This window comes from Dermochelys coriacea, chromosome 5, assembly GCF_009764565.3.
Source record: "Dermochelys coriacea isolate rDerCor1 chromosome 5, rDerCor1.pri.v4, whole genome shotgun sequence".
Classification (NCBI taxonomy): domain Eukaryota; kingdom Metazoa; phylum Chordata; order Testudines; family Dermochelyidae; genus Dermochelys; species Dermochelys coriacea.
In genome coordinates, this window is record NC_050072.1 from 51,267,213 (window position 1) to 51,288,231 (window position 21,019).

General features: G+C 40.3%; 1 long non-coding RNA gene across 1 annotated transcript in view; it reads right to left on the reverse strand.

Annotated features, from left to right (window-relative positions):
* The window catches only part of LOC122460152, a 116,994-nt gene that overhangs the window by 40,448 nt on the left and 55,527 nt on the right, over positions 1-21,019 (reverse strand). The window lies entirely within an intron of this gene.

The window sequence follows — 21,019 nt, forward strand, 5'->3', positions numbered from 1 at the left end:
GGGCAGACTGGAATCCACCCAATAGCCTCAAGGATGGGAGAACCAAAGAACAAGATAACATCTTGCAGAACAGAGCTGTCAGGAATGTGCCATCTGCTGATTGATTCAGCAACAGCATGATGAAGCAATTCCCATAGGCTGGCATAGGAAGAAATTCCTATCAAAATGGACTCTAGAAAGTGAGAATTTTGGGGTCTGATTCTGCAAACCAACTGCCAGGAGCATCAGATGAGCACCTGACAAGGCCCTGCTCCCTCCTCATGTCCAGGCCACCTGGCCAGTGGCTTGGCATGAGCAACTCTAAGGCTGGTAACTATGATAACAACCTTGCAGAACCTGTGTGTGTGTGTGTGTGTGAATGAATGAATATGTGAATAAATATGAAATTGAATGGAATGTTATAGCTATAACTAACTGCTTACTATGATTCTTTCTGTATTCACAATAAATGTAGCATTTTGCCTTTTCTCCTTTAATAAGATCTTGCTGGTTTTTATTTTATTGGTATAACACTATCCTTGCACAAAGCCTGTTGCCAACTCTGTCCACATATCTATTCAGGGGACACCATCATAGGGCCTAATCACATCAGCCACACTATCAGAGGCTCGTTCACCTGCGCATCTACCAATGTGATATATGCCATCATGTGCCAGCAATGCCCCTCTGTCATGTACATTGGTCAAACTGGACAGTCTCGACGTAAAAGAATAAATGGACACAAATCAGACGTCAAGAATTATAACATTCAAAAACCAGTCGGAGAACACTTCAATCTCTTTGGTCACTCGATTACAGACCTAAAAGTGGCAATTCTTCAACAAAAAAACTTCAGAAACAGACTTCAACGAGAGACTGCTGAATTGGAATTAATTTGCAAACTGGATACAATTAACTTAGGCTTGAATAAAGACTGGGAGTGGATGGGTCATTACACAAAGTAAAACTATTTCCACATGTTTATTCCGCCGCGCCCCCCCCCCCCCGCTGTTCCTCAGATGTTCTTGTCAACTGCTGGAAATGGCCCATCTTGATTATCACTACAAAAGGTTTCCACCCCCTGTCCCTCCTCCAGCTCTCCTGCTGGTAATAGCTCACCTTACCTGATCACTGTCATAGTGTGTATGGTAACACCCATTGTTTCATGTTCTCTATGTATATAAATCTCCCCACTGTATTTTCCACTGAATGCATCCGATGAAGTGAGCTGTAGCTCATGAAAGCTTATGCGCAAATAAATTTGTTAGGCTCTAAGGTGCCACAAGTACTCCTTTTCTTTTTGTGAATACAGACTAACACGGCTGCTACTCTGAAACTGTTAATTTTTAAAAGTCATCAACTACCTTAAGTTTTTTAAGAATTGCTATCTTTAAGAAACTCGTGGGGTGGGGTCCCCACATTTATAGTATCAGAGCTAGACATTTGACAGAGCAATTTAAATATCTGTAAGGCAATCAAAGGGGTTTTGGAGAGGCAAAATAAATAATGGCATAGGTTACCTGTGTAAAGCCTTTCGAGGATTTTTTCTGTTTTTTTTAAATCGCTGTAGAGCATGGATTGCTGTGACTTTTAGGAAGTGTGTCAGACTTGCAGCTCCCAGGAGCCCCCCCATTTTGCAAGAGCAGTGAACCCCCACTGCCTGCTATAAGAGCAAGAGCCTACAGCTGCTTTTAAACCTTTGAGTATAGTAAAAAAAATATTCAAGTATTACTTTCATATCTGGTATCAGAATTAATGATCCCTAATTAGTAGCTATGAACACCTCCAATGGAAGGAGGTGGATATGAGGCTTGGAAAATGCTGTTTGGAATGACTAAGATAGACTGATTGAAGGTTCTGGTGCTTACCTTCTCAGAACCCGTGTTTGTTGGGCCTTAACAGATCCCATGTGCGTTTAGACTTTATCAAAAGCACGTAAATTGCTGCATGCATTAATCTCACTTATAATATCTAAGGGGCAGCCATGTTAGTTTGTATCCACAAAAACAACGAGGAGTCTGGTGGCACTTTAAAGATTAACAGTCTTTAAGATGCCACCAGACTCCTCAGTTTTTATAATATCTGTAACCTGTGCTATAGGGGAATACTTGAGTGTTTGTTCTGTAACTGAAAAAATGTTTGCTCTGAAACTGTAAATTCGGTGAGGAAAGAAACATCACCAAGTGTGAAATACCAGTTTCCAACCATAAGAAGGGGTTATTGCCAGACCATCAGGAAGACCTATTGAATCCAAATGGGCCATTGTAAGTAATCAAAGAACAAAGACTTTGTTGATTGCTCCTGGCACACCCATGAAGAATGGGGAAATGCAGAAGCACTCATCCCATCACCTTGGCCTTGAGGGAGATGGGAATAAAAATCCCTTACCAGAAAGAATTAGGATCTTTTTATGCTGTTTGCACTCTAAGGGGCAAAGATTCCTTAACATAAACAAGAGATCCCCTAGATTAACCTGGGTTAGCCCAAAAGGATTTATAGAATTGCTATATTTCAGCAGCTCTATCACTATTTGAAAACTAAGACTGTATCTCATTTGTATGACCAGTTTTAACCTTGTAAATAACCCTCTGTTCTTTTTCTTTGTTGATAGATCCTGAGTTAGCTTATTATAGGACTGGCTACAAGCATTGTCTTTTGTGTGAGATATAAAGGTGCAAGGTTACTTGGAGTAAGTGATTGGTCCTGTAGGATTGAGAGTAACCTGAATATTGTTAGGTTGATCTTTGGTGTAAAGTTACCATCTATCACAGAGTCAAGCTTGCCTGGGTGGCAATGTAGAATGCCCAAGTGGACTGTCTGTGACACCATGTTAAGGCTGGATAGTGTTTACGTGTTACTTGGTTGGTGAAATCAAAGTATAGAACTCACAACCAGTTTGGGGTTTGTGCCCTGGTTCTTAACAATCTGCCCAGAGTTTGGTATTCTTACTTGTGAGCCACTCCAGACAGCATGACTTCAATTATATCCCTTTTCACCATATATCCCACAATGATCTTGCCTGGTTCACAGCAAAATCTCAGCACCTCTCTAGCTAACAATGCATTTAATTGAATAAAATCATGTTCTCTCATTATTACCAACCAGAGCTCATGAAAATTCCTATTATAATTGTGCAGTTACTGTGTATTGCTAATTGACCATTGTATTTGCCTATGAGCAACAATGACACTGATTGATGTATGGATGCTATACGAGGACACTTAATCACAATATTTGTTTTCTTATAGAAAGTCAGCAACAATAGTAAGTTATGGCATTTTATGTCATTACTCATTTTGCCCCATCCTAGGTGCTATTGACTACAAGCATATTCATACTGAAGAATCAGTTCATCATCATAAAGCAATTTGTAGATACAGAAAATCAATTTATTTATTCCACATTCTTGTGATGCGTGTGATATAAACTATCAAACAATTGATCTAGCCGCTAAGTATGAGCAGGTCATGATTCCTATATTCTCAATTTGTTATTACCTGCCTGACAAGGAAGGCCTTTGGGTAATTATTTCTTTTTGCTTTTTCCAGCATTACACCAGAAATACTATCAGTATAGTACAGAAGGTATTTCTATTATAAGCTTCTATTTTCACATGTCTGTAACTTTCCAGATAAACAGCATGTCAAATGAAAATATATTTTTATTTTCATCCCAATGGTTTATTCCCCCATGTGAAGAATTGTTGGTAAGATTTCACAGAAACATAAAAAAACATTTGCAGCAGTTAAGATACTTTTCAGCCTTTTCTTTTTTAAAACCCACTTAGCTAAATTGAGATTGTAACTTTATTTTTAAAAGATTAACCTTGTTTAATCAAAGTGAATGATTCCCCTATAGGTGATGGTTTCAGTCTCTCTGAGCAGCAAAGGGTTGTAACAAATTTCTGAAATTCACCAGATGCCTTAGTAAAAGAACATACGGTATTTTGACACGTGTATTGCTGGAATCCTGGCTCCATTGAAGTCAATGGTAAGACTCCCATTGACTTCAACAAGGACCAGAATTTCAGCCAGTGTGTTTTGCAGGGGTGTAGCCACGGGTGGGCCTGGATGGGTGGTGGCCCACCCACTCAGCATCAAGGCCCACCCAAAACTGAGCAGGGTGTAGTGCTGCCATAGGCCTGGAGTGTCACTTGGGCAGCTGAAATCGAGGATGGAGCTATGCGTCCGCCTTTCAGAAAGCTACACTCTGGCATCTGCCTTGCCATTTTCTGAGCTGCCCCATGTGCATGCCCAGATTGGCAAGTGAGGCCTTGTGTTTGGGGGCACTAAGGCTAGGAAGGGGGCATAGGATCAGGGGAGAAGCTGAGCTAGCACAGTCTCTCTTTGCCCATCCACCCAAAGGTCAGGGCCCACCCAAATTTCCACTCATAGCTATGCCACGGGTGTTCTGTATCACATCAAAGAGGTGACCAATTGGCAACCTTGGGCCAACTAATAGCCCAGCGTTCTAAAATGTGGCTTAAGTCTGTCCTTCTCTTAATACAGAAGTGCAAATGGGGAAGGGTACAGGTCCCAGAATATAATGCTCTGAGCAGAAAGCAAGGTAGAAAAAGGAGTGGTAGATTAATGAAAAAGGGCAAAGGGAGATGAATGAGCGGATTAGAGAGATTGAGAAATGAGAGGGGGAAAGGTGCATGGAAGAGAAAGAAACAGAGGGAAGACTACAATGTAAGAGATTTGACAATAGAAATAGATCAGAAAACCGGAGTGTGGAAATTGAACATACTTCTAAGTATCAAAAAGGAGGAAAAAAGTAAAAATGAGAGGGAAAGAATGAGAAAAGTTATATCATAAAAATTAAAGAGGGATGAAAGAAGAGTAGTCACATTTAAAAAAAAAATCTGCTAAATATTTTGTAATGAGTTCATATGACAGAACAATTAGCCTGTGGAAAAAACAGAAAAGTATGAAGAAGGTGAAGAGGAGAAAGCAGACTGAATGCAGCAAAAGAGAAGATAAGAACAAACCCCAGGGGTGGGCACAGCACAGGTGGTTAAATTTTATTCTGTTATATAAATTTTGATATTGAAATATTACAGCAGAATGCACATAAATGGTTACAATTGTTTATCTAATCAAGGGATAGGATTGTGTAAAGGAGGTGGGAGGCTCTAGAGACTTGAGATATTGTTTCTATGGTGGGGGCAGATCTGCTGTAGAATAAAATGTTTCGCATATGGAGGTGCTGCAGTCTTGCTTAGGTTTATGTCAGTTTCCAGCAGAGTACCTGTGTCCACTTCAAGTTGAATGGTTTAGGTGTGATTTTATTTTATTTTTTTTTAAAAGAGGAGAGAGAAAGAGAAAGAAACAAGCCACTAGCCAGTCTTTCTAAACCAGAATTCCAGATAAATACCAGCTAAATATTTAATATTTTACATAAACTTTTTGTCCTAAAAATCTCATTAAATCTTCTCAACTTCAGGAAATTCCATCTTGTACAATAGTATTTTTTACTTATACGACCACCGGCTCTCAAGTTGTCCCTTCTGTTTTAATCTACATGCTGCCACATATAAACTTGGGGACACAGTGCTGTAATAAAGTAAGGCAGGTTTAAGTCACCCAATATAAATTAGATGTGACCCTCACACTGACAGAATGCCCCTTTATGCAAAGTTGGACATACCAACCATAGTCCTATTATAGATGATTTACCTTTAAGAGGGGAGACAGTTACCGTTTAAAATCAAATTTGATATTTTTGTCAGACTCCAGGAAATGTTAGCTCCAGTTTAATAGAACAAAGCACATATGGCATGGTAACAGAAGAATATATATATAAAAAGAAATAAAGCATAATGTTTAACAATGATAATGAAACTTTGTTGTCGATTCAGAGCGAAGGTAGTGTAGGGAAACAGCCTGTCAGCAGCCTGGTACATCTAGGTCAAGACGACACATGCTATCCATGGCTCAGGAGAGGAAGAAGCGATTTGCACAGCAAGTGATTTTTCAGTAAGGACCCCCCTTATGATATCCCCACTTGTAAATGAGGAAGTAGAACTTGGATCTACACTAGCATGACTCTGATGAGACACAAATTGCTAGTGGTGGTGCTGTGCTGATTGCTCTCTGTGCAGAGCCCTGATGTGAGACAGGGCATGACACACCACTTATAGATTCAGTGCTATAAGGCATAAATAATTGAAAGCTTTTTGATATTATTGGGCCTTCTTATAGCACATCTTCAATAAATAATTCATAGGGATCTTTAGAACATCTTGCTCCATACCTTAAGCCACTCTCAGTTTTGTTTATTATCCATTTCAGCTCATTGGCAACTGTGTACATACCCTTTCCATATGATGTTTTTATTGTGCTAAGGAGGTTTTGGTGTCTGCAGTTGTCATTCTTTTTTGGAATCTGTACATGTCTACCATCTACAATTGCCATTATTTGAGTTAGTAGCCAATATAGCTCCAGCATTCAGTGCTTCCTCATTGTTATTTAATTCAGGATTCAGATTCTGCAGTTCCTTCCCCTTGTTTATTGGATAATTCATCTAGTTCTCCCACATGTTGTAGAATATCTCAGCCCTCATGGTCAGGTGACATCTGACACAGGTAACATCCTCAGGCAGATAGATTGGACCTAATTTAATTAATCTCTTATATTGTATGGTCTAATGAAAACCATTTTTAAAAGGCATAATTTTGCTTTCAACAGCTTTTAAATATTAACATCTTATGTATTATTAATTATCATCCTCCTCCTTCATGTTATGCAGAAGAATTTACCCTGGTTAGAAATTCCTTTCTAGCTTAAAAATGTGCTGTGAAGCTTCTTCAACATGCTGTTGAAGGTCCTTCACTCACCCCCTCACCCCCAGTCTAATTTCTTCTGGTGTGGTTTACTAGAACCAAATCATGCTCCCATTCAAATCAGTAGGCATTCTGCCATCTACTTGAGTGAGAGAAAAACTGGCCCAGGAAGGTTTATTTTATTGGTTTTAGACTTAACTCCACTATGGTGGTTGTTTCTTTTCCACTGCATTTCTTCTCTAATCTAGATTTTTGCCATATTTTACATCCTGTATGGATGGCTTCACTTGTCAGCCACACCAAAACAGAAAAGTTTCATTCTGTTAATACTTGGTGATAACACGGTTTTGGAATTATTTTCTTTTGACAACTCTTACTAATTCTTGATGCCTTTGTTTCCAATTATCTTATAAAAAATGAGAAGGAGCAACTTGTAATAGGGGGAATAGTCAAAACAGAGAGGATCAAACAACAAAGGGTTTCAAATAAATTTTATGGGAGGGGAAAAATCAGTTTCCAAATATTTTGTAATCAGTAGTTTACTAGCCTCTGGGAAGAAAGGGCCTAGAAGTGGGGCAACATCCAGCCTCAAAAAAAAAAAAAAAAAGAAAGTAAAGAGAGAGTATACACAAATGATTGTCTTTAAAATTTTTCTTTGGGATTTTGACTTGTTTTGATACTTTTTGCTATAGCCCACTGATAGGTCCCCTGATTACTTTCACATTGTATCCACTGCATTCTTGCATATACATACTTTAAGTTTTGCCTGGTTCTAAATTTGGCACCAATATCCTCACCACCCAATCTTTCTTGGGCATGCAGCGGTGAGGGAAGCAATGTTTTTAGTCTTGATCCAAGGGAACAGAAAGAGTTAATCCATAATTGGTTGAAATACCGCATATTTTCAGGGTCTCGGATCCAAAACCTACTTACCAATTCAAAAGTTTTGGCAGATAGTTGCTTTGTTTATTTAAAGCCTTATGTCTGTGAGTTCCTTAGAAATTTGTTAGTCTCTACAGTGCCACAAGTACTCCTTTTCTTTTTGCGGATACAGACTAACATGGCTCCTACTCAGAAACATTAGAAATTTTACAGCATCACATTGTGCTGAACTCACCAAGTCTCACATACCGACATTCAGGACCCATCTTTCAGTGAATCTTGTCCTGCCTCTAAATTTGCAACTGTACATATTTCTGTATGCAGTTCCTTGTGAAAGCATTACTGCTTTTGTATATACACAAGTATATGTACACACAGAAGACAACTGGGTTCTCAATTACCACATTTATACATGCAACTACCTTTTATATGCTTGAATGCTTTCATTGAATGTACAAGTTTAGGGTGACCGTATTTCCCAAAGAGAAAATGGGACACTGCATGGGGCTAGCCTGAACCTTGCCTATCCCCATCACGAGACTGGGGCTCGCCCGAGCCCTGCCTCCCTCCCACCCCCCCATGAGAGACTGGGTCAGGAGACGCTGCTCCAACTGATCAAGTTAGCAAGTACAAATGGGAAAAACACCCACTTTCACCAAAAAAGTTGTGAGCATTGGGACAGCACTTAAAAAAAGGGACTGTCCCGGCCAAAACGGGACATATGGTCACCCTATACATGTTGAAACACTACTGTGACAGAATCCCTGGGGTGCAGCTTGGGACCGTGGGACCGCTGTGACCCCTTAACTCTCCAGCCTGGCTGTCTCTCACAATGCTTTGCTAGTGACAAGCAGCAAACCCCTCCAGGTGCTGTTATCACTCAGCACAACCACCTGTGGAGGTCCACACACAACTAGGTTTCATGAGAGCTCTGGGAGCATTCATGCATCACACAGAAAGGCATCAGCTGAATCCCCCCACTCCCGGCACTGTACCTCAGGAATATACCCTCTTTCACTGCTCAAAAATGAGCAGTGCAAATTTATTAAATTGGTTCACCACTTCAATATGGAAAGTGGATATACACCAGCAATGTAAACCTGAGAAAACACCCTTACCACACACTTCAGGCAAACTCACTGGTAAAGATAAACAGTTAAACAATTTTATTGACTACAAAAGATAGATTCTAAGTGATAGATTTTTTGCCTGAGTTAGTTACCAAAAGAAAATAAAAGCATGGAATCTAAACTGTCAACCCGCTTAGACTGGGCAACATCTAGATTAAGCAATTTCTCTCACCCCACTGGATATTATAGTCCTAATTTACAGGTTTGTCCCTTAAACTTGGGCCAGTCTCCTCTGTTAGAGTCTTCAGTCTGAGCGTCTTTATTGCTTGCAGCATAGGTGAGGGCAGGAGAAAGGCCCAGCATGTGGCCACTGTGTTCTCTTTTATACCCTTAGATTCATAGATTCATAGATACTAAGGTCAGAAGGGACCATTCTGATCATCTAGTCCGACCTCCTGCACAGCGCAGGCCACAGAATGTCACCCACCCACTCCTATGAAAAGCCTCACCCATGTCTGAGCTATTGAAGTCCTTAAATCATGGTTCAAAACTTCAAGGAGCAGAGAAGCCTCCCTCCAGTCAACCATGCCCCATGCTACAGAGGAAGGCAAAAAAACCTCCAGGGCCTCTCCAATCTGCCCTGGAGGAAAATTCCTTCCCGACCCCAAATATGGCAATCAGCTAAACCCTGAGCACATGGGCAAGATTCACCAGCCAGATACCCAGGAAAGAATTTTCTATAGTAAATCAGATCCCATCCATCTAATATCCCATCTCAGGGGATTTGGCCTATTTACCCTGAATATTTAAAGATCAATTACTTACCAAAATCCCATTATCCCATCATACCATCTCCTCCATAAACTTATCGAGTAGAATCTTAAAACCAGATAGATCTTTTGCCCCCACTGCTTCCCTTGGAAGGTTATTCCAAAACTTCACTCCTCTGATGGTTAAAAACCTTCGTCTGATTTCAAGTCTAAACTTCCTGGTGGCCAGTTTATACCCATTTGTTCTTGTGTCCACATTGGTGCTGAGCTTAAATAATTCCTCTCCCTCTCCTATATTTATCCCTCTGATATATTTATAGAGAGCAATCATATCTCCCCTCAACCTTCTTTTAGTTAGGCTAAACACGCCCAGCTCCATAAGTCTCCTTTCATAAGACAAGTTTTCCATTCCTCGGATCATCCTAGTAGCCCTTCTCTGTACCTGCTCCAGTTTGAATTCATCCTTTTTAAACATGGGAGACCAGAACTGCACACAGTATTCTAGGTGAGGTCTCACCAGTGCCTTGTATAACGGTACTAAAACCTCCTTATCCCTACTGGAAATGCCTCTCCTGATGCATCCCAAAACCGCATTAGCTTTTTTCACAGCCATATCACATTGGCAGCTCATAGTCATCCTATGATTAACCAATATTCCAAGGTCCTTCTCCTCTTCCGTTACTTCTAATTGATGCGTCCCCAACTTATAGCTAAAATTCTTGTTATTAATCCCTAAATGCATAACCTTACACTTCTCACTATTAAATTTCATCTTATTACTATTACTCCAGTTTACAAGGTCATCCAGATCCTCCTGTATAATATCCCGATCCTTCTCCGAATTGGCAATACCTCCCAGCTTTGTATCATCTGCAAACTTTATTAGCACACTCCCACTTTTTGTGCCAAGGTCAGTAACAAAAAGATTAAATAAGATTGGTCCCAAAACCGATCCCTGAGGAACTCCACTGGTAACCTCCCTCCAACCTGACAGTTCACCTTTCAGTAGGACCCGTTGCAGTCTCCCCTTTAACCAATTCCTTATCCACCTTCTGATGTTCATATTGATCCCCATCTTCTCCAATTTAACTAATAATTCCCCATGTGGCACGGTATCAAATGCCTTACTGAAATCTAGGTAAATTAGATCCACTGTATTTCCTTTATCTAAAAAATCTGTTACTTTTTCAAAAAAGGAGATTAGATTGGTTTGGCACGATCTACCTTTTGTAAAACCATGTTGTATTTTGTCCCATTTACCATTGACTTCAATGTCCTTAACTAATTTCTCCTTCAAAATTTTTTCCAGGACCTTGCATACTACAGATGTCAAACTAACTGGCCTGTAGTTACCCGGATCACTTTTTTTTCCTTTCTTAAAAATAGGAACTATATTAGCAATTCTCCAATCATTCGGTACTATTCCTGAGTTTACAGATTCATTAAAAATTCTTGCTAATGGGCTTGCAATTTCAGGTGCCAATTCCTTTAATATTCTTGGATGAAGATTATCTGGGCCCCCCGATTTAGTCCCATTAAGCTGTTTCAGTTTCGCTTCTACCTCTGATATGGTAATATCTACCTCTATATCCTCCTTCCCATTTGTCATGCTACCATTATCCCCAAGATCCTCTTTAGCCTTATTAAAGACTGAGGCAAAGTATTTGTTTAGATATTGGGCCATGCCTAGATTATCTTTAACCTCCGCTCCATCCTCAGTGTTAAGTGGCCCCACTTCTTCCTTCATAGTTTTCTTCTTATTTATATGGCTATAGAACCTTTTACTATTGGTTTTAATTCCCTTTGCAAGGTCCTGGAAAAAAGGACTTTTAGCCTCTCTCACTTTATCCCTACATCTTCTGACCTCAATTAGGTAGCTTTCCTTGCTGATCCCTCCCATCTTCCACTCCCTGTATGCTTTCTGCTTCTTCATAATCACCTCTCTAAGATGCTTGCTCATCCAGCTTGGTCTACAACTCCTTCCTATGAATTTTTTCCCCTTTCTTGGGATACAGGCTTCTGATAGCTTCTGCAGTTTTGATTTAAAGTAATCCCAGGCCTCCTCTACCTTTAGATCCATAAGTTCTTCAGTCCAATCCACTTCCCTAACTAATTTCCTTAATTTTTGAAAGTCAGCCCTTTTGAAATCAAAAACCATAGTTGCGGATTTATTTTTGTTAATCCTTCCATTTAGTTTGAACTGAATTAGCTCATGATCACTTGAGCCAAGATTGTCCCCTACAACCATTTCTTCTATGAGGTCCTCGCTACTCACCAAAATTAAATCTAAAATGGCATCCCCTCTAGTCGGTCCCCCCTTAGTCCATGTGCTTGGAGAACACAAGTCCAGGCAGGTCTGGTGGGCATTGCTGAGTCCCCAGCAATTCCCCTGGTGTGGCCTTATGCAGGTGAGCCATTGAATCGTAGCTCCCTTGCTGGGCAATAGCTGTTGATGTGCTGGACACCTGCCCTGGCATTGGTTACTTTCCTTGGCATGGTATCTGGAGAGCTGGTATCTGGATTCTTCTCAAACCCACCGCATATTTTAGTGACAACCATATAGCACAGTCTCATAACTAAATATGTATATCATCAATACATATGAAGATGGAACAATGGGTTTCAGCAGATCCTAACCTTTTCCCATGGTACCTCACGTGGCATGCTGCATATACAAGATCACAATTATATGTAAATGAGGAATATGTGGGTTACAGGGTGCTTCCCCATGGAGTGTAGAATGTCACAAGTTAAAAAAAATATGAACCAGTAATTATATGCAGATCACACAGATTGTCTAGAAAATCTACCGTTTTATTGTGTTTTATGTACAATGGAGCTAGATACTCAGGCCAGATTCTGACCCCTCTATGGCCCTTTTGTACCTCTCTGCAAGCACACAAGGTCTGTATAACCCACTTCAATCCTTCCCTAGCGTGGGGGAATCTCTAGGTGGCATAGAATAGGTATGTCAGGGTGAATTGGTCCTTGGGAATTGGATTGCAACACATTTGAAGCTTCTTGTCACCATCTGTGAAGTTTTGTAGAATTTACCCTGTCCATAAGAAAGGCCCTACTGGGTCAGATCAAAGATCGATCTAGCCAAGTATGCTGTCTGACAGTGGCCAAAGCCAGGTGCTTTGGAGAAAATGAACAGAACTGGTAATGATCATTACCAAATACCAGAATTTACCCTGTCCATAAGAAAGGCCCTACTGGGTCAGATCAAAGATCGATCTAGCCAAGTATGCTGTCTGACAGTGGCCAAAGCCAGGTGCTTTGGAGAAAATGAACAGAACTGGTAATGACCAGATCCATCCCCATCATCCAATCCCAGCTTCTGGCAAACACTGGCTAATAGCCACTGATGGACCCATCCTCCATGAACTCATGTCTTGGCCTTCACAATATCCTCTGGCAAGGAGTTCCACAGGTTGACTGTGCATTGTGTGAAAAAAAAGAATTCCTTTTGTTTGTTTTAAACCTGCTGCCTATTCTTCTTCTCTTGTTGAGCTTTGCATCAACCTCCAGCCCCCTTGCTATTCTGCCATTTTTTCCTCCCTCATTCTCATCTCAGCTTCTCACACAATCACTTTTGTCTCTTTTTCCAGGCAGCCCCCTATACTCATCCACAAAACCTCCACTCTGTCTGCATTTAAGTCCTTCCTAAAAGACACACACCTGCCAAGCTGCCTACAGTGAGTTTAGTTCACATCTAATAAAAGCCCCTAATTATTATTGTTCTCTTTCCCCCAACTTCTGTTTACCTGTCTGTCTGTCCTCAGGAGTGTGAGCTTCTCTGGGCAGGGACCATCCCTTCTTGGATATCTGGAAAGTGCCTAGCACCTTCTGAGTACTACTACTACATCCCTAGTTAAAAAAAGATCTCTGGCTTAAATGAAAGCAGAAAACCAGAAATACAGTAAACAGTAATCCCCTAATGCCCCTACTCTACTTGTGCTACATTGATGACATCTTCATCATCTGGACCCAGGGAAAGGAAGCTCTTGAGAAATTCCACCATGATTTCAACAATTTCCATCCTACCATCAACCTCAGCCTGGACCAGTCCACACAAGAGATCCACTTCCTGGACACTACGGTGCTAATAAGCGATGGTCACAAACACCACCCTATACCGGAAACCTACTGACCGCTATGCCTACCTACATGCCTCCAGCTTTCATCCAGACCACACCATATGATTAATTGTCTACAGCCAAGCTCTACGATACATCCGCATTTGCTCCAACCCCTCAGACAGAGACAAACACCTACAAGATCTCTCTCAAGTGTTCTCACAACTACAATACCCACCTGCTGAAGCGAAGAAACAGATTGACAGAGCCAGAAGTTACCTACTACAGGACAGGCCCACCAAAGAAAACAACAGAATGCCACTAGCCACACCTTCAGTCCCCAACTAAAACCTTTCCAACGCATTATCAAGGATCTACAACCTATCCTGAAGGACAACCCATCACTCTCACAGAACTTGGGACACAGACCAGTCCTTGCTTACAGACAGCCCCCCAACCTGAAACAAATACTCACCAGCAACCACACACCACACAACAGAACCACTAACCCAGGAACCTATCCTTGCAACAAAGCCTGTTGCCAACTGTGTCCACATGTCTATTCAGGGGACACCATCATAGGGCCTAATCACATCAGCCACACTATCAGAGGCTCCTTCACCTGCACATCTACCAATGTGATATATGCCATCATGTGCCAGCAATGCCCCTCTGCCATGTACATTGGCCAAACTGGACAGTCTCTACGTAAAAGAATAAATGGACACAAATCAGACATCAAGAATTATAACATTCAAAACCCAGTTGGAGAACACTTCAATCTCTTTGGTCACTTGATTACAGACCTAAAAGTGGCAATTCTTCAACAAAAAAACTTCAGAAACAAACTCCAACGAGAGACTGCTGAATTGGAATTGATTTGCAAACTGGATACAATTAACTTAGGCTTGAATAAAGACTGGGAGTGGATGGGTCATTACACAAAGTAAAACTATTTCCCCATGTTTATTTCCCCTCCCCCGCTGTTCCTCACATGTTCTTGTCAACTGCTGGAAATGGCCCACCTTGATTATCGCTACAAAAGTTTTCTCCCACACACCCGCTCTCCTGCTGGTAATAGCTCACCTTACCTGATCACTCTCCTTACAGTGTGTATGGTAACACCCATTGTTTCATACTCTCTGTGTATATAAATCTGCCCACTGTATTTTCCACTGAATGCATCCGATGAAATGTGCTGTAGCTCACGAAAGCTTATGCTCAAATAAATTTTTTAGTCTCTAAGGTGCCACAAGTCCTCCTCTTCTTTTTGCGGATACAGACTAACAGCTGCTACTCTGAAACCAGTAATTATAAGTAGATCAGCATGAAGAACATTAATTACTAACATTAACAATTAACCAGGAAGACTGCTCCAACTTGGACCCAAATTAGTTATTTCATACCATTTGTAATTCTTAACAAAGCCACTCTAACACAGATGTCTGGTGTGACCTTGGGCAAGTCACAATCTCTGTGCCTCTGTCCCCCATCTCTAAAATTAGGATTAATTCTAGATCCTTTAACTATCTTCTTTATTTAGCCTGTGACCTCTTCAGGGCACAGACTATCTCTTACTACGTATCAGTGCCTAGAGCACAATAGGGAGCTGATCTTTGTTGGACCTCTAGGTACTACTGTAATAAAAACAAAACAAGTAGTAGTATGTGCATTATGTACAGAATAAAATTTTATTTATATCACATTGAGGCATGCTACATATTTGACATGATGATCTGTTTTCACTATCTCTGATACACATAAAATCCTATTTCACTTAATTGTATTTGAACAGATAAATGCAAAAACACCTTGGTCGGGGGGAAGCAGGTTATTTCTTAAACATGAGGAAGGAAGACAGTGATTTTCCAATGCCCAAGAATAGTTTATATACATTAGGTCTGTCTGTTTCAGCAGCAGACTGGCAAGAATCCTGTAGTACCTGATGTGCCTAAATTCAAAGAGCAGTTAATGCACTCATTCAGATGCTTGTACTAAACGTAGAGTGGATATGCAGTGCCATAGTGCCACATTGTCTTGACAAAGACAGCACAAGAGCTCTATGTAAAACAAAATGTTACCTACACTATGCCTTTATTAGTCTAACTCTCATTAATCACAGTTAGTGGGTCTGGTATACTGGAGACATAATGGGATGATGAATACTGGTCTTGGGGCAATGCTACAGTCTCAGGAAATTAGCTAGAACCTTACTAGTGTTCACTTGCTCTTTTTATTGTTTTTGAGCAGCACTTTCCTCTAAAACTAACTTATCATTGTGGAAAAATCATTATATGAGAAACAAGTCAAAGGATTGGGGATATTTTTAATCCCAACACTGAAACAGAGTGTTTGGGCCAATTGCTGAGGATTCCTACTGAAGACTAGCAGAGTCAAGAGAGCTCAGTAACCCCAAGGATTAGGCCCAGGCTATCCTAGGGGAAAAGGTATAAGAATTTAGAGAGATTAAATGGGCCCTACAAGGTCACATGGAAGTACAGATAATGTGTTTGTTAGAACATGTAGGGGAAGAGGGATGGAAGAAGTTGTGATGGTGGGGGTAGAAAGCAGACAGGCATAGAAGGTGGACAAGATCTCTAGTTTCAGAAATTCTGGTTATTTTTGGATAAGCATTGGGAATCCATACAGCCAGATATTCAGAAATGTCCACTGATTTTGTGTGCCTCTATTTTAGGACATTCAGTCCAACACACAAAGCCAGATTTTCAGAAGTGCTGAGGCCAGGGAGTTTCTATTGAAGTTAATGACTACTATTAATGTTCTTGCCTTTTGTTGTGCAAAGGCAGCTGGGGGCTGTGATTCCCTAGGAGACATCCCTCCACTAGCTCTGAGGGAGCGAGTTTGCTAAAAAAATAAAGTGTAGCCACAGCAGTGCAAGCAGCAGGAGGGACTAGATGTCCAATCAGTACATCCCCCAATATGCTAGGTAAATTCTTGGGCCGGCTAACCTCCCAGCATTCATGCCAAGGTGACTACACTATTCTTAGCACACTAGCTTGATCAGAGCTAGGGCAGGGATATCTCCTGGATCTGGGAATTACTGCCCTCATTTGAAGTGTAGACATATCCTTAATTTTCATCACTGGTTGGTTAGCTCTCCTGCTGTACTGGAAAGCTCTTCCCCTTCTGGGATATTGAAAGTTAAAAAAAAACAAGCCCAGCACAGACAGACACTGCACATCTTGTTCCCTCAAGTCTCCCATCCCCTGAGGGAAGGGAGCAGAGCTGTATACATACAGCCACATTTTCCAGCATTCCTTGCTGAGAGGCCTACAATTTCCATCAGTCCTGATGACAACAGCTTTGAAAAATCCACTCATTCTTGGCCAACACTGAGAACAGGGTAATACTGGACCTGTAGCCAGCCTTGATGAGCCTGTCATATTACAATCACATGAGTAGAAATATGTTATGTTTGGTGATAAAGCAATATGTGGTTTCTTGTGAAGTGAGAGAAGTGTCCCACTGTCTCTCTCCCCCAAACTGATAACTCCATCAAATCTCCAATACCACCACCATACTCTTTATTTGGGCTTTCATCTAGAGCCAGGCAATAGCAATAAGTAAAAATCTTTTGAAATCTGTGAACCATTAGCAATGCTTACTCACCCAGCATAGGAAAAAACAAATATATTTATCAAGGGTGGTACAGATTCCTCCTTCAAAAAGAGCAGCCATTTTCATCACATGTTCACAGGTGATTCAAGATTTTACAGATTGCTGTGGTGATGGAAGAGCTAAACAAAAAATCCAAGAGTTTTCGTCCAAAACAGTTTAATGTTAAAACACTAACCTCTCCAAGAGGAAGTAGAAATTCACCAGAATTTCTCAAAGCAGATGGATCAACAAGTAGTTATTAGGGTATATAGTGGCATCAATGATTAAAACAGAATTCACTGATTCTACTGGGGACTTCTGCTGCAAAAGTGAGGATGCAAGACCCAGCCTCATTCTGTAACACTGAGAGGCAACATACATTACAGCTTTAGATGTATGGGTTCTCATCCAGAGTTTCAGCAGAGTAATATTTATGCATGGCATTTGCACAAGAACAGTACTTCTGTTCACAACATTTATCATCTACTGGATGGACGTATGTAAATCAAAAATAATTCTGAGCAGGAATTAAACCATATGGAAGTAGAGAAACAAGAGTTTACTCTTTTCCCTCATAGTGTTAACTTGATTACTACAATTATTGAAACATGGTGTGACATGACAAATAGTGAAGTCCTCTAACTGCTAATATTTAAATAGAACTGACCCAACTCCTACTGAAGTCAGTTAAAAGATATCTCAGACAAAGTCTCATGAAAGACTTGTTCAGTGGTGGTGCCTAAAAAAAACAACAAACTTTCCATGTGATCTACACTAGTGTTTCTCAACAACTTGTGCGTGGACCAGCACCAGTCCCTGAGATCTCCTTGACAGCTTAGAAAGGCAGCAAGCCGATCCCTGGTATCAAAAAGGTTGGGAAATACTGCTCTACACAACTCTATGGAAAAAAGGATTTCAACCACAAAGTTCAGAGTCAGATCCCAACTTCCCCAAAGTTCAAGGGTGGTTTGGAACAAGTGTTTCAGTTTTGGATCAAGCTGTTAAGTTTGAGTCTAGATCTAAATTTCTCTATGCATAGAGAACAAATTAGAAGAGGGCCTGAAGTAGAATACCATGGTCCAGATTCCCATTTGCAACACTTTACACTCCCTTTATGGGTGAAAGGGGACTTAGTATATATGAGACTGACTCATGTAGTGTTCTGGTTCAAGCCCTATTCTAATTATTCACCACTTAGTCTACTCCATGTGACCTTCAGACTTGCCTGTTCATTGCTTTTTAAATGTTGAAATGGAAGCAGAAAACCTGCAGAAATAGGAATACCTAGCTGAAAGGAATATATTCCACTGTCTTAACATTAAGAGTTGAAAAACATTGATGTACAAATTGAAACTCCTGGTCATCATCTGAGTTATACACACTTCTTCCCACTCATGCCCTCAGCATTCTCTCATTCTGATATCATTGTTAAGATCAGTATAATTAAGATCACTTTCCTATAAAATGTTTCTTGGGGAAATTTACAATGGAAACAAGGAAATGTGTTCTTTGGACAGCCAAAGATGTATACTCATCTCTCCTAAACAGACTGTGAATGTCAATTAAGAATTTGAAATAATCCCTTTGGTGATTTAAAAATATTCCCACAAATCATTTCTGATATGCCAGATACAAGGGATCAAATCCTGAGGCCTCTGCTCAGTTTTCAAGTCAGTCCTTACCCATGTAAATTCAGGAGTTTCCCTGAGAAAGCATTATATAAAAACTGAGCAACTATCTCAGGAGTTAGCCAGGATTGGCTAATATAGTTGGACAAACATATTGTATGAACATGCTGCACTAGGGAATACAAGGTTAACAATTACACTATTAGAATATTTTGTGTTCCCTTTGATTTCAAGCTCTACATGTAGTATAATACATCATTGTCTCATGAAATGGACACAAAGTAAAATCATTTGAGTTGGATTTCAAAAAGATTCAAACCAAACATACTGGAAGTCTGTAAGTATAGATACTAAGGGCCATCCCCTCAGCTGGTGTAATTCAGCATCCCTCTGTTGAAGTCAATGGAGCTATGCTGATTTACACCTGCTGGGAATCTAACCCATCATGCTTCTACAATAAACAAAGCTTATCTATGGCTATAGGTCAGATGCTCTGGTCTGGTCAAGCTTCATTCAGCTGAGCACAAGAGAGTGGACAAAGATGACTTACGTATATTTGGACAGCCCTGATCCTGGGGCCAGCCACTCAGCTGTCCAGTCCCTGGTGTAAAGGAGCCTCACTGTGTCGTACTTTACATCTAACTACCTATGGTCCCAAAAGGGTCATTCTTGCACATAGGAATCATGATCCCTCACACCAGACACCAAGATAGGGGTTACGTATTCTACTACTGGGCATTTAAACTGCCTTTAAAGGATGCTTTTCTTTAGAACCCAGGACAAAACACACATACAATCAAAAACATATCCGACAGTCTCTCTGGCAGCTAATATCTCTGTGCCATAGCAAATGCATTAGAATGGCATTGAGACAGATAACAAGTAGAAATGGGCAAATACAGTGGAACTTTGTTTTTAAAGACTTTCAGCTTTGAAAAAGGTTTGCAAAACTAGTTCAAGTTTGTAAGGTTCATGCAGTGAGATTAACTATACTGCACTATAAATATAACTAAATATGTTTAATTGAGTTTCTTTTCTCCAGGTACAAAATTGTCAACATTAACTATAGTTACAATGGAAATAAAATAAAATAAAATATGAATAAGAATATCTCCACTATTATTGGATTAGTTACATTAGTTGTAGTCATGTTCGGTTATTTGAAGGATCTGAACATTATGAACCGATTTCTATAAACAATATTTGATCTTTGGAATTCATAGTGGATTGGCACTTAGTCTACTTTGTTTACATAATGTAAAAGTACTATATTGAAACAAAGATTCATTAGACCATAAGTTACTGTTTAATTCTCTATATTGTGTAACAAAGTTTAATTTTCCACTTACAAAAACTTTAAAATCATCATCAAATATGAAACAGTTTGAAAATCAGTTAAAATTGTTCATTTATTATGGCTCAATATTACTTATGACTCAGTTTGACTATGCTTAGAAAACTCATACAACACTAGAAAACTCTTTTAAAAAGCACTAGATGCCTCCTTGGTATAATTTCCATTGAAGTCAATGAAAGTGAGACCTGAGATGAAATAGGGCTCTAGGGATCTCTTGTGCTTTAAGCAGTAGTGACAGTGCAAAGGCTCAGCCACCCCTTCTAGGGCACTGTGTAGCCCTAAGAAAGCATAGCAATTATGCCATCCTTGGAGAGGATGTAGAATGCACTTTCCCCTTGCTGTTGGGCAATGGGGAGTCTAGCACTACCATTTGGCATTAGACTTAAGCTCCTAAGCATATATTCACCTAGCTCCCTGCACAGGGGAGCAAGGAGAGGCCCTTTGAATTCCCTCCTCTCCTCCTTGCAGTCCCACACAGTGGCTAGGTACAGTCAAGTCCTCAATAAAACTGGGGCTGGCTTCAGTCCACAGGATAGGCTATAAGAAAGTTATTTTAGGGATTGGCAAAACCAGAGGTGGTTTTATTTTTATTTTTTTCTAAAGTCAGATTTTGCTTGACTTTTGCCAAACTAGATGTGACTGGAATCCAGGATTCATTCCACCAGGACCCACAAAGTTTGGGGGGAGTTCAGAGATGGGCCCATCTGTGGTCAGGCTAAGTATTATTATACAACTTAGTGCCTTTGGTAAACCAGAAGGAAAGAAGAAACACAATGATGAGTAATTTCACTGTTTCTATGAACCACTAATGAGTTAATTGGTAATGAACAAATGAGCAATAAAATGAGTTTT